At 41.1% G+C, this 16,712-nt stretch overlaps 1 long non-coding RNA gene across 1 annotated transcript in view; it reads left to right on the top strand.

Moving 5' to 3' along the window:
- LOC136105940 (uncharacterized) overlaps positions 1–16,712 on the top strand; it is a 188,596-nt gene that overhangs the window by 14,998 nt on the left and 156,886 nt on the right. The window contains exon 2 of the long non-coding RNA XR_010652058.2: positions 14,185–14,312. This is a non-coding gene — a long non-coding RNA (uncharacterized lncRNA). The remainder of the gene's footprint in view (positions 1–14,184; positions 14,313–16,712) is intronic.

Raw genomic sequence — 16,712 nt, forward strand, 5'->3', positions numbered from 1 at the left:
AAACATGACCGAAGGCTGTACTTCCTCTGGCATCAACAGTTAATTTACAGTATTGGTAGGTGTGTACATCTCTGATATAATTCAGGAAGATTCAATTAAAATCTGTCTTCTACTTGAGACTTTGCAAATGATACTTGAGAAGTGATTTTACTTCTTGATCAGGGTTGAGAAACATTTATCTCAGAACTCTTCTATTAACTGTTTATGACTTGATCAGAGGGAAACTTGATCTTATTTTTTTTCTTTCTTAAAAATACAATTTCGGCATTTAACCTGCCGTGTTTCTCACACCCATCAGTACATCAGCCAGGTAGAGCAATAGGTGAGGAAGTTTTAGTTGGTGCTTTTGATCTGTCTTGGCCTGTCCCATTGTTGAACCACTGGAGGGCAGAATAGAGACAAAAAACCCGTGTTTTCTAAATAGGACTTGCTGCGTGTTGCAGAGATTTATACCTGCAGGACATTTATTTTCGATACTCTGCAGCTCTTACTGTGATTAAGGCCTTATACAATGAAATCTTGGCTCAAATAATTAGAGGAAAGCTTCAGTTATTTAAAATAAGAGTCAAAACTTTTTGCTGATATTTAGCAAATTCTTTTGCTAAGTCTGATGGAAATCAATCTCCTTGAGCACTCAGGTTATATTGCAAAACATGCTGCAATAGAAACCCCCCCAAAATGAAGAAAAGTAAACCAAAAAACCAATGTCCTTTTGATGGTGGTATGTGCATAGGCTTCAGCTGAATTGTGTCATCAGAGGCAACTTTTCATGGTCAAAAAAAGTGTCTGGTTTTAAAATTCAGTTTCTTTTGTGAACAAACATGAGCTGGGCAAATTCAATTAACTTTTCTGTTTGCATAAGTAAAATTCTGTTGTATATCATGCTGTAAATATCAACCTTTGTGTATCTTTCATGCAATTGCTTGACTACAGCTGTGGGAACTAAATTGTCCGAAGTATTTGGTAGTTTTTCTGTCTTGTTCCAGTTATTTAAAAGTATAAAGATGTAGGTGCTGTGTTGAAGTGATCTCTGTGGGTCATTGGGCTTTATTAAACTTTGGCTTCAAGGGAACTATTTTCTGCTCAGCAGCAGTGACGTGATTAACCACATCCAGCAAAACCTCGCTAGTGCTCTCCAACAGTCTGGCAACATAAAATAGCACAAGTTAGTGAATGTCTCTATCACTGCAATGAGGTGATTGCTGGGACAAATGTGTAACCCCTAATATAGATTATTGACCCCCCCAACCCTGCAAATGACTCAGAGAGAATTGCCTTTAAAGAGTCTGTACTAAACCTGAAAGTCCTTGTGGTGGAGCAGGCAGTGGCTGCAGGGGTTGAGGTGTTTTAGTATCTGCACAGCATGGTTTGAACTTGAGAAGGGCCATTACCCTGTTTCCCCCAAAATAAGACCTACCCTGAAAAAAAACCCTAGCATGATTTTGGAGGATGCTCAAAATATAAGCCCTACTCCAAAAATAAGCCTTAGTTACAGTTCATTAAAAAAGTCAATTTAAATAGTGTCCAGGCAGCTATACATGTAAAAAGTAAGCATCTTGTGGAGCAGAAAGTGTATAAGACCCTGTCTTATTTTTGGGGAAACAGGGTAATTCAGCATTGTGCTTGTCACCTCTCAGGAAGTAAAAGCAAGATGCAGGGTGCTGGCCTTGCACCTGCCACAGGGATTTACACATTTCTTGTGATGCATTGTAGCGCCTTTTAGTTTGTTTTGGTTTAATGCCACCAAGGCAGTGCCTTCCATCATGACATACAAACCAGTAGATGCCAGCGGGCCTGCAGTGAGAGCAAACCTGTTGATATCACGATCCGGCACCTCGGAGCAAGAGATGGAGCAGCTGGTGCCAGTGAGCACGGCCCTGGTCAAAGTCCCCGTGTTATTTCCATTGAAGTAGAAACAAGCTTAGGCTCAGCTAAGCGCTGAAGTGCTTGGGTAACAAGTGCATCATTTCTCTGTATTAAAAAAAAATGTTTAGACTGAGAAAATAAGTGGGGTTAGAGGGTGTCTAAGCTGATGAGTTAAATAACATTTACTTAAACGGCACATACGTAGAGACAAATGTGGTCCTGTCGGCGAGTGCGTCCCTTGGTCCCAGTGAATACTGAGTAAGACTGACTGTGACTTCTGGCAGCTTTTTAAGACCTTGCCTAATTTATGCTCTAGGCAGTGTTTAGAATATGTGAGTTAAGTTTTGTGAACTGACCTATTTTAAAGTCCCATCTAGTTTCCTGCCAGTTCTTCGTGCAGAATAGTAACCCAGCAACTTCTGCGAGATTGTTCTGCTGTTTTGTCTCACTTTGATCTATGGCTTAATGAAGGTGAGGAGTCAAGTGGCTGGAAGACAGGTCATTGCTAGTGAAAATACAAAGCATGTATGTGTCCTTTCTCTTACTTCCCTGGTTTGGATTATCTACAAATGGAAGTGTATCTACATATATGCTTCTCTCCAGCATATACGATTCTCTCCAAGTCATTTGCAGGGTGAGAGGGTCACTAATCTATATTAGGGATAAGCGTATATTTTCCTGTCATTTAGTCTTAAATTCTTATGGCTAACCCTGTGTTAGCAGTGTACATTTGTGTCTTTTATTTTGAGTAAGGTGAAAGCATATTTTTTTCTTTTTAGCCAAGTAATTCAGTGTTTCTGGAAGTCCCGCTTCCATTATTAGCAACCTGATTGCTTTTTACAAACTATGAATACCAAGCGAGTATAACAATGTGTTTTCCTTGTGGTGAAGACAGCGTTTAAAGTCCAGAATAGCTATTAAAAACAGTAAAAAAATGCAATTTTGATGTTTTTCATTTTTTTTTTTAAGGTAGACAGGTAGTTTCTTGTTAGAGATAAGATTATCTGTAAGTGAAATAATTACTCTTTAATTAAGATAATTATAAAAACAGGAATGTAAATACTCAAGGTATAGTACGCCTCAACATTTTTTCTTGCGCATTATCCGCAAACTTATCTTGCATACCTAAACCCTGTTTTTACTTGATGATTACAACAGCATACGCTCCAAACTGAAAACAAAGTCAGCAGTTGGATTTTATGTAGACTGTTAACAGCTGAAAAAGACTTTGTTTTAATTTTCCTAATTTCTTCAGCCTTTCTCTTTTTAGCTCACTGTCTAAGGAACTAGTGGCATCCTCCCATCAGTCTCCCATTTATTTCCAACTAGATTTGGTCCAGGGGCAATATTTTCCTAGTTCCTTCGGGTTTCACAAAAATATCTCGCCCAATGTGTAAGGGATTTCACTGCTGTTGGAAAAAACAGGAGTGAAATGTTCTGAATGGCCCAACTGCAGGAACAGGTTTGTGTTTGTGACACCAGAGTCCAACCATGGATCAGCGATCGGGGGCCAATGGACCCACCTTAGGCCTGATGCTGATGGAGCTGATGATTTGTTTCATCTATTCTGATAGGTCATACCAAAATAGGGATCTTTTGTGCGCCATGTTAACGTATAAATGCTTCTTATGCCCAGCTACTATCTAATATGCATTTGCTTCCCCTAATTCTTGTCTCTTACGGAAATTTCTTTCTCTGCTGTGCCTGTGCTGCAGAAGAACCCCCAGTGTTCATCTTTGAGGCTTACAGTGCTGTTCCCTGTTAGCAATAGTGATTTTTCTAACTGGGTCAGTTGTTGAATTTTCTTTGTTCCCCTTTATTCAGATGTGTATGACGCAGCAAAATTTGACATGGAGGATCAAGCCCCTGAGTCCGAAAAGCAACATTTTCAGCACAGTTGCCACGATGCTGTGGGAGAGCATTTCCAAATACTTGGAATCTGTATTGCACATTCATAATGTTCTGCTATCAGGGTTTGTTGTCTCTGATCTGCCTGTGCTTGTTTTAGACAAATATAGTAGTAGTGTGGGAGTTGCAGGCTCTAGTGCCAGAATCTCTATTGTGCACAATGGGTGTAGGAAATCCCTGGAACTTCTATGCAATGTGGCACTGGAAATCTAAGCTCTTTGGCCCTAGGAAAAATGAAGCACACGGAGGACACGCATGGAAGAAAAAAAGCAGCAAAAGCAGCACCTGAATTACTGTTCAGAGTGTCAGTATTAATGTTAATAATAATAAATATTGTTACGCAATAGCTAGAATGGAACAGTAGTAGCTGTTTGCTGCTATGCTGAACTACGTGAACCTGAACGATATTTTCTTGGTTTTGAAAGAACCAAATGATTCGGGAAAGGATGCTGTGTGCAATGAAAAGGGACACTATATCAAATGAGGGGGAGAATAGAGCGCTCAATACCTTAAAAATCCAGTTATCGGATGGCTTTTTCTAACTGGGGAGCTCAAGTCATATCCAGATGTAATTCCATGAGCAGAATTGGCACCTGCACAGAACTGAACACCTTTTTACTACTGAAACAGCGAATCAATGGGGCAATTATTGCGCTTTAGCAAGTGTAAAAAATATATTCAAAATGAGAAATTCAGTTTAATGCAACTTATTTCCCTTATTTGTGTCCTCTTTGAGCTCAGTTCCACTGGGAAGAGCACTCAAGTTTTGTGAAGCGGAGGTGCCAACTTCTGGTTGTGCGTTTGCTTTGTACAAGGTTCAGAGGACGACTCAAGTCTCCTGGGCAATCACTTGACCACTACATCTCACTTTCGACTCATACAGAATAGTGATTTTGGCCACATCACACAGGTTAGAAATTGTCGCTACTGACACCTGCAAATATTTGGTGTTTCTGATTGATGCAATAACTCAGTGAAAAATTCCCATTCTTGGAAAAAATACCAGTTCAAATCAAGCAGGCGCTGGGATGGATCTTTCTGTACAAACACTTCAAAAACTGGTGCGTGGCCATCCTGGGTCTGTCCAGTGTCACTGGGATGTGGTTACAATCAGGAAAGGCTTCCCTTGACTTCAGCATATTTGAATTCGGCTTTAGTATTACACTAACTCTTTGGGCTATTGCTATGTTGGTTTACCGCAATATTTTTAAGTTTAAAAAGTTTCTTTAACAAATCATTCCAGTACTATATTTTGTCATAGCCAAAATGAGGAATCATTCCATATCTCCAGAGGGTCAGACTTGAGGAAGTTTCCCATCTCTTTACTGTTGTGTTGAGCATAGAAGGTTCTTGAACAACTTATGATGGTGAATCTGAACTCATCCTCTGAGGCTTCTGGAGGCTTTTAGCTTTATAATGTAATAATAGAGACAATCAGACACCCTTTTGTTAGAACAGTCTTGTTTAGACTCCACACTAAGTAAACTGGTCATCTTTGCCCTTGTAAAAAGAATGAAAAATATGTACATTTTACTGAATTCTCAGCAATCCCCACTGGTCCATTATTTGAGTTTTTCAGCTATTTATACTTAATTGTTGTTGTGTGAGAATTGCTGTCTTTTAAATGGGAAGCACGTGGACTATAATTATGACCCAGTAGATTTTTGGAGGTGTAATTCCTGTGGGACTGGGCAGTTCCATAGCCCATCTGCAGGAGCCTGGTCTCAGCTGCGATCCTGCTGCTGAACGCCAGAGCTTCTGAAGCTGCCCCTTAAAAACTGCCATCCAGAAATATTGTCTCTCGTTCAGTAGTTTGAACTGTATCGTGTCTTTAACGGTTTTGCCAAATTGCACTGTACTACAGAACATACTGTTTTAAAGGTTGGGTTAGTGCCTGAATGCAGTCGTTCCTGTCATAATTTCATCTGCTTATTAAAAATAGCTATTTAAGCTCCCTCAGTTGCAGCAAAAAGTTTGAAAATTTAAAAATGAATTCTCAATCCTCAAGATTCCATATCCCAAAGGCAAATAGTAATCTATATGTGTGTTTATATATATACACCTCTATTTATATATAAAGAGAGAGCCCTTTTAAGCCTATCTGATGAGCTTTTGGGGATTGACTCATGACTTTTGAAAGCGTGAGGGGCTGGCAATACCGCAAAAGCAGCAAATTAATCATATCTGTTGAAAAGTGGTTTTAGGTTTATAGCTAGGACAGTGCAAATACTTGTTCGTGCTTTGTTGTGAAACGGCAGGTTCATTTTTCTCATGAGATCATGAGCGTTACAGTTTTCTGTTGCCATTGTCTTTGAGGTGAGTTGGTATAGGGCGGCACGTATGATTGTGGAGTGGATCAGTCTGGCACAGAGGTGACGCGAATCACCGCCGTGTGTCACTGCTCCGGCAGCGCGCTCCTGAGGTTTGTTCTCTGACATTCATCGCATACCATGGCTTGTTAGTACGTGCCCAAGGTATGAGTGAAGGAAGGGGGAATCTCTTCCAGAGCAAGATAATCCTCACAAATTCCAGTCACAGAATTCTTGGAAAACCAAGTGCTGTGGCAAAAATGTTACCTAATGTGTCTTTTTCTGGAAAACCTTTTAAAATAAATAAATAAAAGCAGGGGGCAAGAGAGGACAGACTGTAAAATTTAAATCAGAGAATCTAAATACAAAATACAACATGGAAGCTTTTGAACAGTATCAATTACGCAGTGTTCTCACCTGTATATTGTAAAATTTTACGGAAGAATGGGTCATATTGAAAAGTAACCAGCCAATTCAAAATGAGCCCAGGTCGGCAGTGACAGAAAATGTTTCTGTTTCAAAGGAAATTCGGCGAGTTCTGTAAGGCCGGTCATTCTGGATGCTGCCTGCAGAGCACAGATATCCTAATATAACCATTACCATTATTACTAATTGGCCCATAAGTGCTGTAAATATATAAGCTGATGCCTTGGGAAGCCATTGTGCCCATGGCACCCTTCTTGATATTTTTAGGGCCTGCTAGAGAAGTGAGTCGTCTCTCGAAAGCACCACCTCAATCCTTTTGAAAATTACTGTAGTTTTTACACTTCATTATATTATGAGCCTTTTATTCAATGAAACAAAGTAAATAGTCCATGTTAGGCAACTGCTAAGCTGGACATTATTATTACCACTGTTCTTTTCTTTTGGCATAGTTCCATACATGTTGTTTTCCATGCAGTTGAGTCTGTTACAGTGCAGCCACCTTAACCCTTTGCAGCAGGTTCCCCTTCAGTTTAGCTGGATAACTGATCAGTGAGGGCACAGCAGATGGGGGAACAGTCTGGGGTTTGCCTGAAAGAATAAAGGGATTAAAGAAACTTGGGTGCATATGTTGGACTGTAGCTCCTTTCCTGTGGTGGTGGCTTTGTGGTGGCGACATGATTGGTATCTAATTGCTACAGGGTCACCTTTAAACAAACAAACGAACAAAACCCCAAAACAAAACAGCCCAATAATTAACTTTCTAGCAATCTGGTTGGGATAATTTATTATACTTCAGTTGGATGTTGGTGGTAAACATGCATAACATGCTGATTCTTGGTCAGTCTGTGCTTGTGTTTCTACTTCTTCTGGCTTTCATCTGGAATCAATCCTGCAGTATGTGGCACAGTTTGTTGGTCTTTCACTGCATCTTCTTTCAGGAAAGAACAAAAATGTTCATCAGGATGTTCCCCAGTGCATACCTGAAACAGATTATGTTTACCATTTGGTATTGACTGTGATGGTTACCAAATGGGTGACATCTAACAGTGATTTTGTGACAGAGACTCTTGGTTTCTCTTCCCAAATGAGTCCCGGTTCCCTTTGTGAAGGTGTGCAGGTTGATTTCCTCCATATGCCTCAATTTTCTTGTTTGTTGATTGAGATTCCATGTGGATCTCCTCTTCTAAAGCTGTTACTCCACTGTTGTCAGCAGTAGTAATATCTAGCAGAACAAAATATTGCTAATTTCTGGCAAATCTCTGTATTGTATTGGGGGGTGAATGCATTTGCTTGTGTAACTTTTGCAGTAGCACAGGAGATGATGGACAGATCGTACCCTACATGGGCAACAATTGCATGGGCCTGGAAACTTTGGGAGTCGACAAATCCAAGGAAATGTGTTGAGTTTCCTTATCAAAGGAGTGGCTTTGCCTTTGTGTCTCCAAACAGGGTGTCGCCTGCTAATCTTGGAGTGTCTCAAATCCTGGAGGGAAAATACATGAATTGCAGGTATTGCAGGAGGGATATGAGAGTCACAGAGAATTCAGGTCCTCGTTGTCCACTGGGTTACTCCACTGCCATGCCAGTGTGGACTGCAATAACAGTGTGTCTGTTCGGTAATGCTGATGTAATACTTTCCGAATGTGGTTCCAGGCAGGATAGCTGGCAGTGACAATGTGCTCCAGGCATCACCAGGCCAGGGGGATGAGGAATTAATGCCAACAGGCAAAGCATTGATTAATGTCCTTGAGAATTAATCCTGGTTAGGAAACAAGTCAGATTATATCCCTTATAGATTGTGCATTTGGTAATATGATAGGAAATATATATAACGTAAAACAAAGTTGAGGAGTAATAAGTAAATTGACACGTTGTGCAACTTTGTAATCCCCTAAATACCATCTGGATTTACAGATCGCGGTTTACGTTCAGATGTTATAGAAGCACAGATGTAGTACCGTTCAATGAGATGTGATGCGGTGTTTATGTGCTAAATTGGAATGCCAAAAAATGCACTGGCTGAATCAAGCTATTCTCACCTGTTTCGTGAATGTGAGGCAGAGGTGGCCAAATTACAGACAGCAAGTTGCAGCGGAGCACGGCCCGACCCCCTCTCGTTTGATCTTATCTGCTGTGTCAGGAGGTGACGGGCTCCGCCAGGCCATGCTGAGGCCAGGGGGTCACCAAAGTGCCAGAAGGTGGAGGAAAGGATGGGGACATGCGGGTGGTTCATCGGGGAGGAGGACGCAGGCTGCAGCCAGGGGGGGTTGCCTTTGGAAGGGTAGAGGGTGATCGTACACCCAGGTCACAGGTGAAGTTTGATGTGCAGACCATAGAATTCATGGATGAGGCCCTTGGTGTATGGACACCCGGTATGTGGGGACCTAACAAATCATTGATGCAACTGGAGAAGCAGAACAGACAGAAACCCCGACTGGGGTCTTGGCTTGGAGAGAGATGGGACATTTGGGTAGGAGAGCAGGAGGTACGGAGCGTGGGACCAGGCCATGCAAGGATGGCTCCAGACCACACTCAAGTTCTGGAAAAAGACTGGAAATTTGACCTTTTCCTCCCTCCTTTTTCCCCACAGATGGGGAAAACAAGAAAAAAAATGTTATTTTTGCTAAAAGGCAGGAGCTGATTCTAAATGTGGTTTCAGGCGCTGCATTGGGATCTCTAGTGATGGAAGACTATGGCTAGTTGAAGCAGGAGGAGAACTATAAAATAATCCACCTCCTCATGCCCTTTCAAAACTGCAGAGATTGCATTAGGATGTGGCCACAAAGAAAGATGCATGAAGTTCCTAGGAAAACAGTACTCCTAAAATGGCTTTTGATATTGTTAGAGTCTTTTGTGATATGAGGCAACTTGAAGATCCCATGACAGTCAAGTCCTACCTGACCCTGTGGCTGGAATTAATGCAAAAGAACTCAAAAGTCTCCATTGCTCGTCTTTCTGTGTCCCAGCACGCTGCTGAGTACGTTTCCATCTCTCTGGAGTAATTACCCTTGAATTTTGTTGTTTTAAAATACCCTTTTGTTCATTTTTTGTAAAAAGATAATTACTGGGAATTCTTTTACTGTTCCAGTGTCTGTCATGCATTACTCCAGTAAATAACTTTAAGAAATCAAATATTGATTTATATATTTGGCTCCCCTTTGTTCTATACAAGAGCAATGATTTCACTTAGCTATTATGATGGATAAAACTTCAGAGATAATTAAATACATTAAATCCCTAAGGGAAGACTTACTTCAGGTCTGAAGTATTCAGACTTAAAAGCATTTAGAAAGTGTTAAACCCACCATCTTTTCGATGCTGTGACTTTAAAAAACAAACAACAAAACAGTAAACCCTCATTGAATATGCACAGTTCAAGTGACTGTTATTTATTAAAGGCATTTTGCTGTATTCTAACCAAAAAATCACAAGACCGAGGTGATTTCTTTGACTAATTGTATATTTTATGTAACCCTTTAGTAGAACCACACTATTTGAGTAAGAAGTCTGACTTACACACTTCTTAAAATCGTGTGCAACCATGGCCAGGTACAAAGAATCTTGTTCATTCATATGCATATTTCAAATTAGAAGTTCATTCATATATATATTTAGTGGACAAGAACAGAAAAATTGTTTATAGTTGCCATCCCATTGGAACATAAGTTAACACAAGACTTGTTAGATAGTCAGGATTATTCCTTTGACAGCAGTATATTTGGTACATATATGTAGAGAGCAGCGAATATCTCCTGTGTTTTCTGCATTTGTTCTGGTTGGACTTGGGACTTGATGGTCATGTTAATGCAGTTGTTACCTGAGCTGGTCAGGAGGTATTGAATCAAGCAGTCCTAACCAGGAAACCCTAGAAAATCATTGACTGTAATTACGTTTAAGTCAAGATATGGTTTTTCTGCATCTCTTTATGTAAAAAATGTATTTTTTTTCAGTTTTTGCTGAAAAGCTGAATAAGAGACAAAGCCTGAAAAGGGCACAAATTCCAACGTATACAATATTAACGTTCCATGTAGAAACCTGAGTCATCTTAAAAACTCTTACACTCACCTTCTTCGTGCCAGTTTTGATGTATATCAACATAAGAGAGGTGTAAATGTCTTCTCACAGCAGTGCCGTGCCCTGAGGGTCCCTCTGGGATTCTGGTCGGTGACAGCGAAGCCACGTTGAGCAGTGACTGATGTTTTCCTCAGTTCCTCCTCTCTCTGTTCATCATGGAGCTGTGGAAAACCACAGTGTCTCTCCAGAAATCCCAGTTGTGCCTTTAGGCTGGAGCAATAAGCTGTGTTTGTGGGGAAAGGCTTGGGCAGTGACTTTCTGCAATCAGAAGAGGCGAATCTAAGCTTTTCAGATGGATTATTGCTGGATTTGCCTCTGAAGAAATATAAGGGCATCAGGGAGCATTCTACTGGTCCTTACAGTTTTTGGCTAAGATATAATTGTGAACAGAAAGACTAGATCCTAAAATAAACAAAATAAGATTGTCAAGGTTTGTTTTTTTGTTTGTTTGGTGTTTTTTTTTTTTTTTTTTTTTTAGTAAGAAAAGCAAGTGTTCATGCTGATGAGATTGATCCAGGAGAACTTGATCTGTTATATCAGAGAATCCCAGAATGTCAGGGGTTGGAAGGGCCCTGGAAAGCTCATCCAGTGCAATCCCCCCGCCGGAGCAGGAACACCCAGCTGAGGTTACACAGGAAGGTGTCCGGGCGGGTTTGAATGTCTGCAGAGAAGGAGACGCCACAACCCCCCTGGGCAGCCTGGGCCAGGCTCTGCCACCCTCATCAGAAAGAAGTTTCTTCTCATCTTTCAGTGGAACCTCCTGTGTTCCAATTTGAACCCATTACCCTTTGTCCTGTCATTGGTTGTCACTGAGAAGAGCCTGGCTCCATTCTCCTGACACTCACCCTTTCCATATTGATCACCATGAATGAGGTCACCCCTCAGTTTCCTCTTCTCCAAGCTCCAGAGCCCCAGCTCCCTCAGCCTTTCCTCACACGGGAGATGCTCCACTCCCTTCAGCATCTTGGTGGCTGCACTGGACTCTCTCCAGCAGTTCCCTGTCCTTCTGGAACTGAGGGGCCAGAACTGGACACAATATTCCAGGTGTGGTCTCACCAGGGCAGAGTAGAGGGGCAGGAGAACCTCTCTGACCTACTGACCACCCCCCTTCTAACCCACCCCAGGTACCATTGGCCTTCCTGGCCACAAGGGCCCAGTGCTGGCTCATGGTCACCCTGCTGTCCCCAGGACCCCCCAGGTCCCTTTCCCCTACACTGCTCTCTAATAGGTCATTCCCCAACTTAAACTGGAACCTGGGGTTGTTCCTGCCCAGATTCAAGACTCTACACTTGCCCTTGTTATATTTCATTAAATTTTTCCCCACCCAACTCCCCTGCCTGTCCAGTTCTCTGGATGGCAGCACAGCTTCCAGTGTCAGCCACTCCTCCCAGCTTGGTGTTATCAGCAAACTTGCTGACAGCTGCTCTATTCCCTCATCCAAGTCATGGATGACTATATTGAATAATACCGGCCCCAGTACTGACCGCTGAGGCACTGCACTAGAGAGAGGCCTCCAGCTGGTCTCTGCCCCATTGACCATGACTCTGGCTTCTTCCCTTCAGCCAGTTTGCAGTCCACTTCACTACCTGGTCATCCAGACCACACTCCCTCAGTTTAGCTGTAAGGATGCTGTGGGAGACTGTGTCAAATGCCTTACTCAAGTCAAGGTAGATCACATCCACCGCTCTCCCATAATCCATCCACCTGGTAACGTCCTGGTTATATCTTGTTTTTGACGATGTATCTTGATAACTGTTGGTCTAAGGCAACCATTAACAATTTTAAAGCAATCCTTCCAATCCCTGTTTGCTTAATTCTTGTGGTATGGTGCCAGCAGCAAGGGCATTTTACATAGAGGATGGAACAGCCCTGCCCAGCAGCATGAGGTGTTATGATTCTGTGAAAAAGAACGTGGGAATGGGAAGATTGATTTCAAGAGGTGATAATGTGGGAGACTTGGCATCTCTGTTTTGCCTGCTTCATAACTAAAATTCAGTATTTGTAACTTTAATGAAAAGAGAAACATTTTTAATATTAAAAGGGTTAATTCTTAACTCATTTCTCTTTGACAGACGATAAATATTTTCTGTAGGCCATAAATAACACGTTTTAATAAACCAAGACTTTGATTACTTCATGTGGTCCGACTTGCATTGTAATTTTGTAGTGACTGTTTGACACTGTTCCAACATCCAGTTTCTGTTGTGCATATTAAAAGATCTACGTATTTCAGATGTGTACAGGTCTTCATGGTCTACTAGTGAATTGTGTTATTACTGAAAATATATCTGACCTTCTAGCAAAATAATTGACTTTTAACGGAAGGTGATTTTATTTTTTTTTTTTTTTTAAGCTGTGTTGTTTTCATGATTTACTTTTAATTTACGTTCCCGCCCCATACAGTCATTTTTCTTGAACGGCACTAATTTCACAGTTCAAACAAGGCTTCCATTTCACCCTTGAGCCAGGATCCCTGCTTTGCTTTCAACTAGGAGCGCACAAGCCAGGTTTTTGGAATCGGTTCAAGGTCAAATTCAGTTCCTTGGCGTTTTGTCTTGAATGTGAACTTCAACGAGGGATGAGAAAGGGTAAAACTTAGAGACAAAGCCTGGTCAATGCATTGGTGGTGGATTGAAAAGAGCAAGAGGACTAACGCTGGCGTTTGCTCCGTTGCTGGAAGGGGAGGATGACAGGAGTCACTTGAACTATTTCTAGGGCTTAGAAATTAATTAAGCAGCATCTCCTTTAATTTACTTTTATTGATTGTATCACTAGAACAACCATTTGTTAGAGAACATTTTTAACATTGTCACGTATGGTGCTCTCCCTGATCCCTGAAAAAGGAATTAGTAACAATAAGTTTAGCAGGTGATGTTGAATTACTTGAAATGTTGAGTTTATTTCTATATTGGAAAAAAAAACAAGTGTGTCTTATGTACTTGGAAAGCTAGTTATCTCTATCCAACTAGGAGTCCAAGAAATATTGGGTGTATTATTTGTAATTAAGTGAACTGTTTTACAAGGTTAAAACTCTCCAGCAGTGCGTACGAGTCAGAGGAACTTTAGGGCTTGGCGCTGGGGGATACAATCTCTTTGAGTCCAATGGCTGAGGGTCAAAACCCACTTAAATGAGTTATTAATAGCTTGTCCAGGCTGATTCTGGAGCAAACCTGGCTGTGGAGCAGGAGGGTCCTCAGTGGATCCTCCGTGGATCTTTTACTGGCAGTTCTGGAGATCAGAAGGGCTTATTGTGACAGATTTTTCACACGTATGGGAGATTACATTGGAAAAATATTAACGTTTCCATTCACTTTAGGGGAACCTTTAATAAGCTGGCTGTGAACACGCAAAAAATGAAGCAGAAAATTGCTGATTAAACTTTAGTTTTTGCAGTATACTGTTTAGGCAGCCCTGAGCAATAGAGGAGACCTTGCCCCATGTTTCAACACAATGAGCAGAAAATAACTTATTCCAGAAAGCCTGAATTGTTTTGTCTTGTTGACAACAAAGAACTATGAACTTTTCCCCTTATCTCCAATATTTCATTATGCTTTCATTAAACTAGATGACATCAAGAAGCTTTGCTTTTCTGTCGCCGTAGGTTTCTTGTGGCACTGGACAGCTTGCACACAGGCGATGTGCTCTCCCCATCTCAAAAAATCTTTTGCTGTACGAAGAAATATGAAGAATCAGCGTAGTTTTCTCCAGGACAGTCACTGCAGCTGAGAGGTAAGGGGCTGTTCCGAGCACATACGGTACCACCATGCAACTACTTTGATGGTTTAAGTTGTGAAGTCCTGCCTGCAAGGGTCCTCTTTAAAATCCATCCCTGCCCAGACTGTAGCTGTGCTTTCCTCTCTGTGGAATTCCTTTGTTCAGATCTGACACTTCATCTTTAAGCCTGGTTATTTATGCTTTACCTGATTTTGGCTGAGCTGAGTTCAGGTCTGAGCAATTTTCCAGCGACTTTGTACATGATGAACACTTCACTAAACTCGCTACCAGTGCCTTTGATCAATGTTCTCTTATAAAACTAATTATTCAAACTGAAACAGCCTACTGATGTAATTCTTAGCTCACTTTTGAACTGCCAGGCTGGTGGATGGTGTATATACTCTAATTGTAAATGATAATGGTATTTGTTGCCCTTTATTATTGCTTTTACTGAATGGTCTGCTGTAATTTGGGGCTTTTCTATTAACTTACCCAGATGTGTTACTCGCTTGTGCAGTGTCAGTGAAATAGCTCCTGCAGAGCAGTGTGAAGGTATATACAGACTGCTGGAGAATTTCCTATGAAAAAAGAACAGGCCGTTCATCCGAGCAAGAAACAAACCAGCAGACTAAGGATGAGAATGATTTCTGTGCAGTTGCAGGAGTTATAGTGAAGTGTTCTTAGAGAACAGGGAAGGAAGAATTTAAATGAAAAATCAGGAATCGTTTGAGGCTTTAAGATGGGGAAGGTTGTCTATAGAATGAGTAGTAGGATATAAGCAAAGACAAGAACAGGAGGAGATTGTAAAAGGAAATTTAGAGCCTCACTTGAGGCTGAGCAAGTAACTATGTGCTGTATTTTTTCTGTCTCAGCTGTTAAACAGAAGCGAGTTTTGTCTCAAGCCTTGTATTTTTATAAAGATATCAGTTACTTCGTATTTAAGTTCCATCGGAAGTTTATTATGACACTTTAGTCTTCCCAGTTCATGGCACAAAACCAGAGCAGGAGGCATTTTGAAAGCTTCTTCTTGAGCCTGTGTGCACCCAGGAGCTACAAGTGGTGCTGCCCACAGTGATATGCCACGGCTGAGGTTTGTGATATACTTCATCTACATTTTCACTTTTCTTGTGAGCTGTTGTCTCTGTTCATCAGAAAAAAAGAAATGCCAGAAGAGTCTCCAGAAAAGAAATATTTCGGTTGTATTTCAAATTCTGCAGGACATGCTATTTTTTTTTAATTCTTTACTGATCAGGCTTAGTCTTCCTCAGGCTTCCTTATTTTGTTGTGTTTAAGGATTATCCTCTTACAGCCGTTTCCTACTCAGAGTTGTTTTAGGCCATTGCATATTCCCTCAGATTATCGTTTGCTGTAATTGGTGCTCCCATTGATTGCATTGGAGTCAGAAAGCCAAATGTTGAATAGGTACTGCAAGGTTTGAGCACCAAATATTGCCATTTGACATTGCTACTAGTTTTGTCCATGTTTTGACTTAGTTTGAAAACCAAAGGCAATGGTTATGATTACTTCATGTTTGAGTTCTGTTAAAAACCTGTAATGTCTGTCTTTATGGAACTTGTGTAAACATATTTCCAAGAGGCTTCCAGTTTTACAATAGAAAATAATTAATTTGAGGTACTTTGGACTGTCAGATCCCAATATGATTTCTTCTTTTGCTAAAACAGTAGCGTTGAGCTTTGTGTATGCTTCCTTCAGTAATGCAATGGACATAAAATGTACCCAAACCCTGGCCGGACCACTGAAATTTAGTGTTTGCACGTGTCCATGCAAACATGAGGAGTCACCTGTGAGTCCCTCCTTAAAGCAAACAGACAAACAAAAACCGTCATAACAAAAAAATGGTATAGGTTTGTATGAAATGAGTAACTAGACTTGTGATATGAGAAGATACAGCCCTCTGTATCTTGCCCGATAAGGATTTCATCTCGTGATTGTTTGGGTCCTGTTGGCTCTTTGTTCCTTCTTCAGTAAACACGTGAGTCAAATCTGACTGGGAAAGCAGGGAAAGGGCAGCAACTGGAAACTTCCCTGTGGGATTGAAGCCAAATGTAGTAGGAGAACACAGCAGTTCGTGGGTTTGGCAGGAAAGACTGACGTGTGCATCTGAGCATGGAGTTTGTGTGTATGCTTTGAAGAATGCCAGATAGCCATGCTTGGGACAGCCAAGCTACAGAGTTTGGGAGACTGGAACTGGGCTTTAATATCTACTTCTTCATGGGTTTGTTTGTTTCTCTTTTTAATTTTTTTTTTTTTCTAGGAGTACATAGAAGCCTATTACAAAATACTACCAGGCTTTGTTTCCTCTTGCTGTGAACAAAGTGCTCATGACAATGAGTGTGCTCTCATTTGTACTGCATCCAAATGCAGGCACCTTTGTTACTGTTCAGATCTGTGGTT

The sequence above is a fragment of the Patagioenas fasciata genome, chromosome 10 (genome assembly GCF_037038585.1).
Source record: "Patagioenas fasciata isolate bPatFas1 chromosome 10, bPatFas1.hap1, whole genome shotgun sequence".
NCBI classification, from domain to species: Eukaryota; Metazoa; Chordata; class Aves; order Columbiformes; family Columbidae; genus Patagioenas; species Patagioenas fasciata.